Source organism: Sebastes fasciatus, chromosome 7, assembly GCF_043250625.1.
Source record: "Sebastes fasciatus isolate fSebFas1 chromosome 7, fSebFas1.pri, whole genome shotgun sequence".
NCBI classification, from domain to species: Eukaryota; Metazoa; Chordata; class Actinopteri; order Perciformes; family Sebastidae; genus Sebastes; species Sebastes fasciatus.
Window position 1 is genome coordinate 22372377 of NC_133801.1, and position 16641 is coordinate 22389017.

The window sequence follows — 16641 nt, forward strand, 5'->3', positions numbered from 1 at the left end:
GATGTAAAGTTTGGGTAACCACATCATTTTGGTCATATCATCTAGATAGATAGATAGATAGATAGATAGATAGATAGATAGATAGATAGATAGATAGATAGATAGATAGATATATCATCGTTAATGTGCTAATACAATGTTATATGGAAAACAGGAAGTGAAGTGAGTGTCAAATCTAAACTGTTTATTATAGGAATTGAAATATGGATGTTTTCTGTAAACCATTCATCAAACCACAATAAGTGTTAAATCCCCTTTCAATATTTTAAAAACAAAAGCATATGAACTTAAATGAATGTCTTTATTTATTTTATTCATTATTGAAGTTTGGTGAGTTCAACAGGCAACATCATGATCAAAGGGCACTGTCTTGTACAAAGGCCTCACAAGTTCTCCAGTAGCAATCTTAAGGGGATCATGATGAAACAGCCCTGACGGGAAGTTTCCAGTGTAAGCCTTGAGGACAGGTAAGGAGTGGATGTAGGCTGGAGACACTGTGAACTCTTGAGGGAGTTTGTTAGTTCGTTAGAGTGCTTGTGAGCGGGAAGAGCCTGAGGTGTAAGTCATGGTCAGGCCAGAGGCACATGCACTTCACCACATGTGCTCCAATCAACCCCCAAAGGACATAACCTCTGGAGAGGTCCAAAGTTTTTTCATAAACTAACAGGCATCTCTGCAAACACACAAACAACAATTTAATTTTTAATTAAAGAATGCCTCTGAGGCATATCAGCTGACTATTAAACATCCCTTTGACTGGAAAATAACAATAACACCATATTAAATATCACATGGCCCAATGTCTCGCAAAATCAGGTGTGTGTTAAATTGTTTATTTTGATCAGTTGTCAAAAGTGTAACTTTAATTCCATCATCCAAATGCAGAATTCCCTAAAAATGATGTGACATGTAGGGTCAAATAATAGAAACAGCACCGTAGCAGCTGTGGCTCGGTACGAGGTGGTGAACTGGCAGCGCGGATCAGATGACTCAGTCCGGTTTAATCCTGTTGGCTATTATGAAGCCTCCCTACCTCCTGGACAGAAGTTTGTCCTCAAAACTGAAGCAATAATGAGGCCTGGAGGGAAGACAGAGGCAAATATCATAATTGACAGTAACATGTACATTTATGTAATTCAAGGGTTTGACATGCAATTTGACAATGAAAAACATTTTCTTTGATTCAAATTCGCCTGTGTCAATGTGCAGTGAGCGCTGTCGTCAAGGAACTTATAAAGTCCTGCAGAAAGGAAAGTCGGTCTGCTGCTATGACTGTATACCCTGTGCAGAGGTATATGCTCCACAGACCTGAGATGAGCCAATTTCCATATATTGTTTACTACACACTCTATGTTATATATTAAAGCTCGCTATGGTACAGTCTCTTATTTACGTTTTTAGGTTGTGAACTGATACAATTACAATAACAGTGACAATATTTCTATTAAAGATTATTATGACTGCAAAAGTGTCCTGTAGAGTATTGGTCCAATCATAACAGAGATGCATGTGTACTGAAAAATGTTGAGTTCCTCTACTTCACTGAGGTTATGGGTATAATACTTATAAAAAATAGTAATTTTCACTTTGTTTGGCGTGTTCCTCACTTTAATTGTGACCACTCTATTTTTGATCATTATGGACTCTCCCTTTGAGAGGGCCATCAACTCTGAGCTGAGCTTCCTGCTGCTCTTCTCCTTGACTCTGTGTTTCCTGTGCTCTCTGACCTTCATCGGCCGGCCTTCTGAGTGGTCCTGCATGCTGCGACACACAGCGTTCAGCATCACCTTTGTCCTCTGCATCTCTTGTGCTCTGGGGAAAATGATAGTGGTGTTAATGGCCTTCAGGGCTACACTTCCAGGTAGTAATGTAGTAATGTGTAGTGTGTAATGTGATGAAATGGTCCGGGCCTGCACAGCAGAGGCTCAGTGTCCTGGCTTTCACTCTCATACAGGTTGTAATTTGCATACGTTGGCTGACAATCAACCCTCCTTTTCCATCAAAAACATGAAACACTATAAAGAGAAGATTATACTAGAGCAGTGGTCTCAAACTCAATTTACCTGGGGGCCGCTGGAGGCAGAGTCTGGGTGAGGCTGGGCCGCATCAGGTATTCCACAAAAAAAGCTTTGTTAAAAAAAAAAACAATCTTCTCAAACGTCATTATTAACAGTTCTTTAACTTGAATGGGTTCTTCTGAACATGAACTGTCCTGAACATTAATGGAACATTGAAGAACATGAACGGTTCTTCTGAACATGGCCTCTATTGCGTCTCCCACTTTTCCTGAAATTGTCTGTGCTCGTCACCAACCTTTCTCTTCACTGCAGGCTTTGAAAAAGACATGATTGGGGCTGTGTGACAAGATATATATTCATTCCACTTGGTGTCACTCCGCAATAAAGTTGTGCCTGCTGTGTTTGTGTTGCTCTGCAATTACACCACCAAACCGCTAGTTGGCGGCGGCGTCTCTATGAGTTTCCTTCTTCTTCTTGTACTACAAACAGAAACTGAGCGGAGTTGGAGCTAATAACTGTTGAACCACAGAACTTTTACTGACATTACTGCAACGCCGAAAAGAGAAAATATATCTGAGTGGATTTGTGTGAACAAACATTGAAAAGATGGAGGCAGAGAGAAGTAGAACTTTCTGTGGTTGTCCGGGGTCCTGGCCGCTCAGCATCGCTGAGAGACTGGACCAATCACAGCTGTTGCGGTCTGCGTCGCCGCGACGTGTAGTTACATTTCTGGAGAGGTGCACGTCAGGCTACGGCGTCGATTCAACGCAGAAGTATAAATCAAGCTTTAATCAAGCTTATGCGATGTTACACGGGCGCCGCCACAGTTGTTGTGAAATGTTTCTCTGCTTGCATCAAGCCCGGCCGATTGCCCGTCCCCGGGAGCCATATACCCCACTGTGATTGGTAGGTTCGTTCAGCTCGGGCTCGCGCAACAAAGGGACCTTCAACGGCAAACTGCCATTCACATAAAACTCGCGGGCCGAGGGCGCCTGGTTAGCTCAGTTGGTAGAGCGGGCGCCCATGTAACAAGACTTGGTCCTGACCGCGGCGGCCCGGGTTCGAATCCGGCCTGTGGCCCTTTACGCATCCACTCTCTCTCTCCCCCCTTTCCAAGACTCTATCCACTGTCCTGTCAATAAAAATGAAAAAATGCCCCCAAAAAAAACTTTATAAAAAACTTTATAAAAAAAAAAAAAATTTGCGGGCCGCACTAACATTAAACTTTCATATCAAGGTGGGGGCCACAAAATATCGTCTTGCGGGCCGCAATTGGCCCGCGGGCCGCGAGTTTGAGACCCCTGTACTAGAGCATGCCCAGCAGCTCTCCTGGGAAGTTCACTGTGGCTGTGGAGATATTTCCCATTCTGGCCTCCAGTTATGGACTACTTCTCTTTGCACCAAAGTGCTTTATTATTGTTCTCAAACCTGAACTCAACACAAAAATACATCTCATGGGGAAAACAGGATCTCATTAAACATAAATGAAATGACAGCATTTTACTATTTTATTTCATGGCTTGTGGTTTGGCTTTAATTTTGAAGTGACCCCAGAATTCTTTTCACTTAAAAATACATATAATATAGCTTTCTTTTTTCTCTGTATCAAAATCTAAATAAATGCTACAAAGCAACTATATATTCTTTCCAAAGTCAACTCAACATTGTTGACTGGCAGTTAAACTCACATTTTGATTTTAGGTAATTCCATGATGTAGGGAATCCTACCTATTGGGTGCTTCAATAGACAGTTAAAAAATACTTTCGGCGAAAAATACTTGCAGCGATGATTGGGCCCTCGCACCTTCGCGTGCGTCTGGGGTACTGGCGGGACACCGATTGACGCGGCCGGGCACAATGAACCTGGAACTATGCTGAGTGCAATGATGCCTGCAACTAGAGTCTGCGACCAAACGTTCATGGATTCTGAAAAGGGACGGGGCTAAAGTGTTCGGGGCGGGGAACACCGTCATTAATGAAAGAGGATCTCCGTAGTGAGTCCAATGATGCCTCTCACGACTCAGACAAAAGTCTACGACAAACGGTTCAAGAGTTATGAACGGGGGCGTTGCTATGTGTAGGGGGCGAGAATAACCATACCAATGGATCTGCTGCGTGCAATGACTCCTCCCACAAGAGTCTATGACAAACGGTTCATGAGTTATGGAATGGGGCGGAACTTATGTGAAGGGGCGGGGCTCTGAGTTTATATTGGCATGTGAATGACGGCAGGCCTGGACCGTTATCATGGCTGAGAAATTTGGAGCAGATTGGACTATGTACAGTGGAGTTACAATAACTTCCTGTTTCATGGCCCAAATTGGCCGCCACACCACAGCAAGGTTGTTCAATGAAAACTCAAGATTTTAATAACTTTTCATCCTTAAGGTCTTTAAATGGTCCTGACCAAATTTCTAATCAATCTGATTAATTAATGGAGGAGTTTGTTACACGGCCTATAAAACGCTAAAAATGGGCAAAAATGGGCAAAAATGGTACATTGAATTCAAAATGGCTGACTTCCCTTTGAGTTTGGGTATACCTCCAAGAAGATTTTTTGTGCGTCCCCACATGTTAATTTGCATTTAATATATACAATTTTTTTTTTTAAATCATGTTCTGTAATATCTTACACTTTATTTTATTTCAATAAAAATAAGTAAAAGAATGTAAAAACTATTCATGACTTCCTGTCTCTTCATTTTAATAAGAACAATAGGGCCCTCACCATGTACACTGTCATCACAAGAGAACAATATCAACATTTACAAAAAACAAAAAGGTGAAAAGGCATTGTCAATATAAAAAAAAAACACTTGAAAATAACCTGAACCGGGTTCTCTTTTTCAGGAATACCATGTTCACACTCAAACAGTTACAAATATTCACACCTTGAACCCGACTAGTGGATATAGCTCCACTGAATTTAACCTTTAATCTTAAAGACCTTGCTTAAGGGCTCATCGGTGGTCTGTCGATTGAACCAGCGACCAAAAGTCACAAGAAAGCATACAATATATCATGAATATATATATGTATATATACTAAACATGTTTTCAGGGTTTCATTTAGTACACACCAGCAAAACGTAGGCTACATTAGTACATTGACATGCATGCTAACAACCATCGAAACCTATCGTGCTGGTGTTAGCATAACATTTAGCATGTTAGTATGCTAAATAAAACACTGCTATTCAGAGCCACTTGCTGGACAGTTAATATATAGTAATTGTGATGAACGTATCCAAATAAAACTACTTCTTTGATATGTACATATACATATAAGGTATAGTTGATACATACGCAGCTCTAGTTGTAGATTTGGCGAAGTAGAAAAATTCTCCTGATTTGAAACAAACTTGTTGATATCCTCAGTCTGCAGCTTAAGTATGATTTAACTTACAGTAATATTGACATAATGGTCTTAGAAACAGAATGTACCATCTCAAATCAAGAACAACAAAGTGATATGACATCATTATAGAGTGATTCGATAAGAGGACAATCTGCAGAAGTATAAAGCTCTGCCCATGACAGGAGACGCACCTGTTGGTCAGCGGTAGAAGAGCTCATCACAGCGTACAGGTTAGTGTGTGCCTGTTTGTTCCAGATGTGTGACTGTGCCTATGTCATGTTACTCTTTGTGCTTTTTGTGGGAGCCTTTGGAGCAGAGGAAGACACGGCGCTCTGTGAGATGCTGGGAAGCCCAGAGTTTCCTCTGTTATCTAAGGAAGGAAATATCACTATTGGAGGAGTTTTCTACATCCAAAAAGAAATGTTGAAGACTTCGCTTTCTTTCACAGATGCTCCAGAACCTCTCATATGCTCTGGGTACTATTTGTTGTCTTCTTTGTTATTGGTTTTGATTTAAGTCGAAAAGTTCTTAGTTAAAACTGTTCTCTCTCTCTTCAGGATGAATATGATACAATTTCACTTTGCCCAAACAATGATTTTTTGCCATCCAGGAGATCAACAATAGCAGCTCTCTGCTGCCTAATATCTCAATTGGTTATAAGGTGTTTGACAACTGTGCTTCAACACTGTTTTCAACGAGTGTTGTGATGGGTCTAATAAATGGACAGGAAAGGACTTTGGGTCAAACCTGCTCTGGCCAGTCATCTGTTCATGCCATCATCGGACCCTCTGATTCCTCCTCATCCATTGGGATGCAACAAATTGCAGGGCATTGCTGGTATTATGGTTCATTTCAGGGCTATAAGTTCAGGATTAAGGTTGCCAGGGTTTGCACAGATGCAGCAAATTCAGTCAAAAGTCTACCTGTTGTCAGTTATTTCTTATATTATAATGTTATAAATGTATTTTTTTTGTATCCCACCTTTTCTTTCCTATTAGATGAGTTACTATGCCACTTGTGCTTGTTTGAGTAACAGAAAGGAGTACCCCTCCTTCTTCAGAACCATCCCTAGTGACTACTATCAGAGCAGAGCCTTGGCAAAACTGGTAAAGCACTTTGGCTGGACATGGGTTGGGGCAGTTAGAAGTGACAATGACTATGGTAACAATGGCATGGAAACATTTATCACAGCTGCAAGGCAGGAGGGGGTCTGCATTGAGTACTCAGAGGTCATCTCAAGGACTGACTCCAGTGGGCATATTGCCAGGGTGGTCAGAGTGATCCAAAGCGGCAGTGCAAAGGTTTTAGTTGCCTTCCTCTCCCAGGAGATAGAAATGCTGCTTGAGGAAGCTCTGAAGCAGAACTTAACTGGGCTGCAGTGGGTGGGCAGTGAGTCTTGGATTACGGAAAGTCCTCTGGCCACCAAGGGGTACACGGGAATCCTGACAGGATCTCTGGGCTTCACCCTTCGAAAAGCAAAGATCCCAGGCCTAGAGAATTTCTTTTGCAGATTAACCCAAGTCAAGACCCTCATAATAATCTGGTGAGAGAGTTCTGGGAAGCCACATTTGGTTGCAGTTTCCAACCCAGTCTGCATGGTCAGACCCAGTGCTCTGGTTCTGAGAGACTAGAGGACATCAACAATCCTTTCACAGATGTGTCAGAACTAAGGATATCCAACAATGTGTATAAGGCTGTGTATGCTGTGGCTCATGCCTTGCATAACATGTTGAAATGTGGACAAAGTGGTGAAGCGGTGAATCAGTCCTGTATCTGGAAAGATTTTTTAGAGCCAAAAGAGGTTAGAGGTCCCCTTCAAGAATTAAGTAAACATTTTAAATAAAAACCCCGTACTTTAAGTTATTCACCATTATTCTCTTTTGGTAGGTTGTGAAACACCTCCAAGATGTGAATTTCACCCTTCAGTCAGGAGAAACTGTGGGTTTTGATGAAAACGGAGACCCTGCAGCAACTTATGAGCTGTTGAACTGGCAAAGAAACCAAGCAGGAGATACTGTGTTTGTGGCTGTAGGGAGCTACGATGCCTCACTACCGAATGGAAAGCAGTTTATCATGAACGGAATAAATACTGTAGCTCTCTTCACAACAACACAGACACAGGTCGGTTCTTTGATACGGGCGTTTATTGCTTGGACACGTCTTTCTCTGATGCTTCACTTCTGAGTCACGTCATGCACACGCCGTGAAAACTACGAATCAACATAGCACAAGCATATCGGTAAAATACACTTGACATAGCATGAGAACAAAGGAAAATACAAATTGGCGGGAACATGAGTTAAATTGCATTTACAGGTAGAACAACAATACCTCGTTGGCCGCTTGTCATGAAAAGAGGTTCTTGAGTCCATGAAAGTCCTTTTGAAAGTCTCTTTGACTGTCTGCTTTTAGCTTCAGACGTCGATAATCATAGCTTTAAACACTTTACAGAGCCTGCGAAAGGCATCTGCTCCTTCACTTACGTTGGATTGTTTCAGTCCCTCAATGAATTCCGTCGTAGTGGTACTACACAGGGAACATTGGTTCCGGGGCGGAACGTAAAACACAGTGGACTAATGTACTTTTGACTGAAACACTTCTACCTGTTACACATTTTGAACTGTATGAAACAAATAATTTTACTCACATCATATTTAAATTTTTAACCTTACATTAAATGAATTATCTATTTATTTATTTATTGCATGAACTTATGGGATCAATTACTAATTATATATCATGAACACATTTATGCAACGGCACTTACACTCCCACCAAATCACTCATTAACTCTGAATGTGGGATTTTCTTTAAAACAAAGATTATGAAAAGAATCAATAAAGTGTTTTAAGTCGGAATGACTGATCTTATGTATGTGACTTAGTTGGCCTCTAGCAAGGTAACTACTTTGTGAATAGGCCTTTCAAGGTAAACTGATGTAGTATGTGGTTTTCCTTTATCAAGTGTAGTGTCACTGACTAGTAGCTTCAGCTTTCGCACCATGCCGTCTGCACTGGGGTGAGCTTCCACAACTCTGGCGAGCTTCCACTCGTTTCTTGGTGAGCTGTCATCTTGTAGAATCACAATGTCATCTACTTGTGAATTCCGGGATGTTCTTTGCCATTTCTGTCGTTGTTGAAGGTTGAGCAGATATTCCCTCTTCCATCTTTGCCAAAATTCGTTGGCTAGGAACTGCACTCTTCTCCACCTTTTACACAGATAGAGGTCTTCTTTGCAGAATTGTCCAGGAGGGGGCAGAATAACTGATGATTTCATGGTTAGTATATGGTTGGGTGTGAGAGGTTCTGGGCCGGTAGGATCGTGAAGATGTTCGACACTTAGTGGCCTGCTGTTGATTATAGCCATTGTTTCGTAAAGAAACGTCCTCAGAGTTGTAGTGTCGAGTCTGCTTGCTGACTTATCAAGCATGACAGTTAGAATGCTTCGGATTGTTCGAATTTGGCGCTCCCAGACTCCACCCATATGGCTTGCCGATGGGACGTTCATCACAAATTCACAACCGATAGCTCTTTGACGTTCTTGATCCATTCCCTTGAGCAACTCAGAAAACACTCTCTTAGCGCCCATGAAATTTGTTCCCTGGTCGCATCTTAATTGACGTACAGGTCCTCTGATGGCTACGAATGTGCGCAGCGCATTCATGAATGCGTCTGTTGTCAAGTCGTCAAGTGTTTCTATATGTACTGCTTTCGAGCATAAGCAGGTAAACAACAATCCATATCGTTTTAATTCCTTTCTTCCTTCCTTTACGATGAAAGGGCCAAAACAATCGATGCCGCAGTAGGTAAAGGGAGGGGATGTCTCAGTTCTCTCTTCCGGCAGATCCGCCATTTGTTGAACCTCTGTAGTTCTTCTGTATCTTCTACATTTTACACACTTGTAAATGTGTGAGGAGACAGCATTTCTGCATCCTAAGATCCATATTCCGTTTGCACGCAACTCGTTCATAGTCATGCCTCTTCCTTGGTGGTGTATACATTCATGATGATGTTTGATGAGCAGCGCTGACACATGAGATTTCTTCGGAAGTATTGCGGGATGCTTTACGTCATGGTGTAAGGCTGATCGGGATAGCCGTCCTCCCACCCTGAGGACATTGTTCTTGTCCAAGAAAGCATTCAACTGGTGTAACTTGTTGTGCTTGTTCAGGGTGTTTTCTTTCTGGAGTTTGATTTTTTGAATGCCTTCAGCAAAGGCTTCTTCTTGCACCAACTTGATAATGAAGATTTCTGCTTCTCTTCTTTCTTCAAGACTGGTTGCTTCGTTCGTTCTTTTCTGAAGTGCCTTGAATTCTCTGACATATCTCTTGAGCCTGGCGACTGCTCTCACGGCTCTGGACCAGTCAGAAAACTTAGTGAAGCGGTTCGCCATTGAATCCACTTCTTTCGTCTTGACTGCGTGAACATGTGCTTTGCGAAGCTCAGGGTCAGTCGTTTCTACTTCTCCCACCATTTCCTCTTCACATGGGAGATTAGGTTTGTCTGTCTTGAAAGGAAGTGGGAGTTCATAGTGGCCATCTTCTTTCTGCCTTATACCTTCTTTCACTTTAGACAAGAAGAGAAGGTCTTCCTGAGAGACTAGGTTATCGTCTGCAGTGTGCTCTGTGAAGTCAGCTTCGAGAGCCTTGATGATGTCTGTTGGATTTATCTCTTTGACTTGAGTTTTGCACACAAAGTGCACTTCTTTCTTTAGCTCAACTGATGGTTGCACAGCAGGTGTCACTTGTCGCACTATGACTCTGTGACTGGTTCCTATAGCATCACCGTAGTCAGTTGCTGGATTTGAGCAGCCAACGATGCTCCAGCCAAGATCAGTCCGCTGTGCGTATGGATAATTTTCTTCACCGGACAGGATCTCTCTTGGAAGAAGGGCTTGTTGACAGTTATAGCCAATCAGAAGGCCTACCTCGCAATCCAATGGTGGTGGAATCTTGTCTGACAATTGTTCAAGATGAGGCCATTTTAGAGCTGTTTCAGAAGTCGGAATGTGCGACCTTTCTGCTGGAATGAACTCTCGTGTGAAAAGTGATGGCAATTGAATCCTCTTTTCCAAGTTGTATCCTCTTACTTGTAGATTTGACAGTTTCTGGCAGGGTATGACTGTCGACTTTGTTGACATTGTAGACAGTCGCAAACTAACGTTCTCCTTGTTTGTATTGAGGTCTTGGGCCACTTCGTCCAGGATAAAGGTTGTATCGCTTTGCGTGTCTAAGAGTGCATAGACAAGAACTTCTTGATCTGGCTGTTTAGTGGATGAGACCCAAACTGGTATGATTGAAGACGTTTGTGTGCTTTGGCCGTCTTGCATGACTCTGTTGGTAGTTGCGGTTGCAGCTATTTCTTTGGTGTCTACGTTGTACTTTGAGTTGTCTGCTCCCTTTGGAGCTGTCGACCTTTGATCTTTGAACTTGTCATCATGCAAACATGTCGGGTGTTTTTTCTGACACCTTTCACATGTGCTCTTGTTATCACACTTTCTTGAGTGATGACCAGTCTTCAAACATCCAAAACAAAGCTTCTTTGCATACACAAACTTGACACGCTCTTGAACTGTCTTTTCAACGAACCTTCTGCACTTGGCAAGAACATGTCCTATTCTTTCGCAGAAGATGCATGTCGGAATGCTGCTCTGTGTTGTGTTTGTGGACAGTGTCTTTGCTTGAATGGTTTGACTTCGTGAATATTTTGGTTTCTCGCTTTCCATATTCTTGAGCACTTGTATCGAGGTTATGGGATCACAAGCAATATCTGCTTCCTTCGATACAAAGTCTACAAACACTTTGAATGGTGGGTACTCAGCATTTGCTTGTCTGACTTCAATCGCTTTGCGGCTCCATCTGGACGCCAACCAATCTGGCAATTTCAGCAGAATTTTTTGATTCTCATTGCAGTCATTGAGAACTTCCAATGACTTTATGTGGGACATTGCTGCCTCGCAGGTCCTGAGGAAGTCTGCAAGTTCTCTTAGCTCACAACCATCTTTAGAGCTTACTTTTGGCCATCCGTGCAGCTTATCTCTGAAGGACTTCCCTATAATGAATGGGTCTCCAAAACGTTTTTCCAACAGCTGCCAGGCTGCGTCGTACGCTGCTTCGGTGCCCAGTAGGAAAAATCCTTCGACTGCTTTCTTTGCGTTGCCACCCAAGTACTTTCTTAGGTAATAAAGTTTTTCAGTCTTTGGAATGTTTTTCCTATCTATTAATGTTTCAAAGGATAGTCGCCAGTCTTTGAATTTCAAAGGATCTCCAGTGAACAATGTAGGCTCTGGTGTTGGAAGACGATTGGCACTTATAGCTTCTGCTAGCATGCTGACCAAATCAGAGCTGATCTGCACTTGAGACATGGATGTTAAAGTTGTTGGAGCTTGACCTGTAACTGGTAGGGGTCGAGGAACGAATGGGGGACTTGAGGCATTTAGGCTTGGTGTTACAACTGGCAGTGATTGAGGAATGACTGTAGGAATCGTGAGGTTTAGAACTTGGCTTTCTCCTGCTAGTTCAACATCTTGCGGCAAGTCAATAGCTTCAAAGTTTTCTTCAACTTGATTGTAGACCTTTACTCGAGCTCTTGCAGCGTTCAACTTCTTGACTTCCTGTAGGCGCTCAAGCTTTCTACGCTTGTCTTGCATTGCCTGTTGCCTGGCTAGGTTCTCAGATTCAAATTGTGCCAGCTGCTGTTTATCTTCAGCCTCGAGCCTTTGCAGTTCTGTCACTTCCTTTTCTTGTTCAGCCAACACTGCTAAAACTTCCTGAGACGCGGCAGCTTCAGCCACAGCTTCATTTCTTTTGACTGAGTAGATGCTAGACCGCGTAGAACCACATTTTGATTGACGAGACAGTGGTCTTGATAAAGAACCTGTTGAGTCTAGGATCGAACCAACATCAGGCCAAGATTCTTCTTCTTCATCTGCTGTAGGCCCTTTAAGTTGCCTTTTTGCCTTTTGAATAATGAATCCTGAAAGCGACATGCATGTGTCAACTCTGCGTCGCAGTTCTGGTTCAGGAGCTTGTGTTCGTCGTAACTCTTCATAAATTACCTTTATATCAGAACATGTGCTTTCTATGTTCTCAACTAGTTCATTCAATTCATCGTTGGAAGCTTCATCAATCAATATTTCCTTGCCTATTCTTGCATGATACCTCCATTTCTCATAAACGATTCTGAACCTGCGTTGTACACTCTTAAGCCTTTCCCTTTCAAGTTCTCTTCCTTTCTCTGTCAGGGTTCGTGTTCTTTCACTTCTTCGAAACCCTTCCACTTCTTCTTCAGATTCAGTGTCTGTAGCTTTTGGTTGAGTGGGTAATTTGGCATTTTCAAGGCAGGTCTCAGTGCTTGAAACTGACATTTTGAGATAACTTGAATGGCTAAAGAGTATGTGCAAATATTGAATTGGATTTCTATTAGACTATGTGTACATGTAAGTTACAGCAAGCCTAAATGTGAGTAACAAGGACGGTTGTTAACTGTATGAAATCCTTGGTAACTGTGTGAAGACTATATGAGAAGCCTAACCCTTTTAATATAGACTTCAATATTGTATCAAGACAACTGTATCAACATTTAAAGTTATCTAAACTTCAAGTGGACTTCAATTTCGAAACAAAAAAATAAGATTTGAAATCACTTTTGGCACAAATATGCAAACAAACCTTAATTTCAGAGCTAATATGCTTAGAAATGCATTAAATCATTTATCCTTCACATAAGAAAGTTTTCACTATCAATAGAGTAACCCTTTAAATTTCACTTAAGTTGCCCTTTAAACTTGGTTACTTTCGTAAAATGCACAATTTTACAAATCTTAATGTCCTATTTCCTTTAATCTTTACAAAGGACTTTCACTTACTTATGGATTCATATTACTGTTAAACCTCACTTATGGGATGGAGTTCCCCTTTAAACCTTATAACATGTAACAACCACGAACACCAGCACATTAGATTTATCCCCAAACACATAGGCTAAGCACACTGTAAAAGGTTAATAGACATGAGTCCTTAGTTGCAGTTTCCAAGTTGAACCACTTCTCACACCACTTTCACTTGAAGATTGTGGTAGAGCACTTCTTGGCTTCAGCATGAAACACTGCGCTTTCAACACAGTCTAATCACCGTTGCTTGAGGTTGCTATGGCAACAATGCGCCATGGGCTTTGCTTATCTGTTGCTGGATCTCCGTCGCGCCGTTACCCGCTGCGGTGTCGTCTCTCCTACCCGTGTTGAGCAGGCGAGTTTTCACTGTAGCTCTCTTCACAACAACACAGACACAGGTCGGTTCTTTGATACGGGCGTTTATTGCTTGGACACGTCTTTCTCTGATGCTTCACTTCTGAGTCACGTCATGCACACGCCGTGAAAATTACGAATCAACATAGCACAAGCATATCGGTAAAATACACTTGACACAGCATGAGAACAAAGGAAAATACAAATTGGCGGGAACATGAGTTAAATTGCATTTACAGGTAGAACAACAATACCTCGTTGGCCGCTTGTCATGAAAAGAGGTTCTTGAGTCCATGAAAGTCCTTTTGAAAGTCTCTTTGACTGTCTGCTTTTAGCTTCAGACGTCGATAATCATAGCTTTAAACACTTTACAGAGCCTGCGAAAGGCATCTGCTCCTTCACTTACGTTGGATTGTTTCAGTCCCTCAATGAATTCCGTTGTAGTGGTACTACACAGGGAACATTGGTTCCGGGGCGGAACGTAAAACACAGTGGACTAATGTACTTTTGACTGAAACACTTCTACCTGTTACACATTTTGAACTGTATGAAACAAATAATTTTACTCACATCATATTTAAATTTTTAACCTTACATTAAATGAATTATCTATTTATTTATTTATTGCATGAACTTATGGGATCAATTACTAATTATATATCATGAACACATTTATGCAACGGCACTTACAAATACAACATGGGCTACCGGATCCCCAAAGGTACCAAACAAACATGTTAGGTATGAAATAGGCTACACATTATGGAGGTTGATTTTAAAAGTATTATCTGTGATTCCCATCATTAAAAATAGGTACATTCTGTATTGTTTAGGAAGTCATATAAAAGTAAAAACATGACATGCCAAGTGCACAGAGTTTTACTTCTGATGTATATTGATGTCCAAGATCAAGGTATAAAGCTTAAACTAGTTTTTAGGAACCCTAGAAAAGACCCTAATGCTGATTAAATCAAACCAATTAAATTAAAGCTGCTGTCAGTAACTTTCAGCAAATATGATAAAAAGTTAATTTTATAATACTGTCACTATATCCAGACAATAATACATGAGACAGATTATTTGTGAAAAAAATGATTGTTCTTCTGCATAGTCCTAGTGCCTCTAATAGCATTTGAAATATCCTACCGTGCCCAAAAAAAACAACCAATCAGAGCCAAGGAGTCTCTAGAACCGCTGTCAGTCACTGCTCGCGAAATTCGCGAACTCCGATCAAACAGTCAAACTAGGCAGCGCTGATCAAACATACTCTAGAGACTCCTCGGCTCTGATTGGCTGTCTTCCTTCAGTGCTTTGAAATCTAGAAAAATCATAAGCAGAGCAGTACACAAAGTAATATGAATATTTTTTCTTTTCAGATTATCTGTCTCATGCACCTCTGTCAGTGTATAGTCACCGTTATATAAAACTTTTTTTTATCATATTTTCTCAAAGTTACAGACTGTAATTTTAAGTATTTAGACTACAAGGCAACAAACTATAAGTAACTGATGAGTTTTGGTGTTGTTACAGAGGCCACAGTCTGTCTGCAGTGAGAGTTGTCTGCCAGGTTTCCGGCAGGCTGTGATTAAAGGCAAACCCATCTGCTGTTTCTCCTGCATCGCCTGTGCTGATGGAGAGATCAGCAACTCCAGCAGTGAGTAGATCTGTAATTTATAATGTAATATTCTTACGAAATCAATGCTTTCCAGTATCTTTATAAGTCACTAAATACAGCAGGTGCTTATTTTAATATGAGCTCTGCTCTAATAACTCGCAGCTGACAGCATGAACACATTTCAGCGTTCCATGTTTTCCATTCAGATTCTGCCGAGTGTTCACAGTGTCCACTGGAGTACTGGTCAAATGAAGATCACAGCCAGTGTGTTCCAAAGGTGATCGAGTTCCTATCTTACGGAGAAACCATGGGCGCCCTCCTCGCTGCTTTCTCATTGGTCGGAGCAAGTTTAACACTGGGGATATCATGTGTCTTCTTTCGCTTTCGTCACACACCGCTCATCAAAGCCAGTAACTCTGAGCTGAGCTTCCTGCTGCTCTTCTCCTTGACTCTTTGTTTCCTGTGCTCTCTGACCTTCATAGGCCGGCCATCTGAGTGGTCTTGCATGCTACGACACACAGCATTCGGCATCACCTTTGTCCTGTGCATGTCTTGTATCTTGGCTAAAACCATGGCAGTGGTGAACGCCTTTAATGCTAATAGGCCATCGAACACAGTTCTTCAGTGCTCTGCTCCGCTTCAGAGAACAAGCGTTCTCAGCTGTACTTTACTGCAGGTGTTAGTTTGTGTGCTGTGGTTAACTCTTGCCCCGCCATTCCCCTACAAAAATACAGCTCATGCCACTGAAAGGATTATTCTAGAGTGTGATTTAGGTTCACCTATTGGGTTCTGGGCTGTGCTGGGGTATATAGGACTCCTGGCTGTACTCTGCTTCGTCTTCGCTTTTCTGGCTCGAAAGCTGCCTGATAATTTCAATGAAGCCAAATTCATCACTTTCAGCATGCTGATATTCTGTGCAGTCTGGATCACATTTATCCCAGCGTATGTCAGCTCTCCTGGGAAGTTCACTGTGGCTGTGGAGATATTTGCTATTTTAGCCTCCAGTTATGGACTACTTCTCTGTATATTTGCACCAAAGTGCTTTATTATTGTTTTCAAACCTGAATTGAACACAAAAAAACATCTGATGGGGAAAACAGGATCCCATTAAACATAAATTAAATAACAGTCTTTGACTTTTTTATTTCTAGACTTGTGGCTTGGTTTCAATTTGGAAGTGACCCCAGAATACCTTTCATGATAACATATATATTATTTAGCTTTCTTTTTTTCTGTATCAAAATATAAAAAAAGCAACAAAGCAACTGTAATGTTTTTTCTTTTTCGAAGTCAATTCAACATTGTTGACCCTCCGCGACCCCTAATGGGATAAGCTGTTGCAAATGATGGATGATGAATTTGCATTTTGTGAAAAAAAACAACAACTTTAAAAAAGATCTTTAGCAC

At 41.5% G+C, this 16641-nt stretch overlaps 2 long non-coding RNA genes and 1 pseudogene across 2 annotated transcripts; 1 reads left to right on the top strand and 2 right to left on the bottom strand.

Annotated features, from left to right (window-relative positions):
- Positions 1–812: 812 nt before the first annotated feature.
- LOC141771722 (uncharacterized) lies at positions 813–5373 on the bottom strand. The gene is made up of 3 exons (XR_012594758.1): positions 5324–5373; positions 1728–1812; positions 813–1078 (listed from the first exon to the last, which is right to left on the bottom strand). It is a non-coding gene; the product is annotated as an uncharacterized LOC141771722 (long non-coding RNA).
- A 278-nt stretch (positions 5374–5651) lies between these two features.
- On the top strand, positions 5652–16491 carry LOC141771719 (extracellular calcium-sensing receptor-like; annotated as a pseudogene).
- Positions 7502–8947, bottom strand: LOC141771721 (uncharacterized). The gene is made up of 2 exons (XR_012594757.1): positions 7707–8947; positions 7502–7585 (listed from the first exon to the last, which is right to left on the bottom strand). It is a non-coding gene; the product is annotated as an uncharacterized LOC141771721 (long non-coding RNA).
- Positions 16492–16641: the final 150 nt, after the last annotated feature.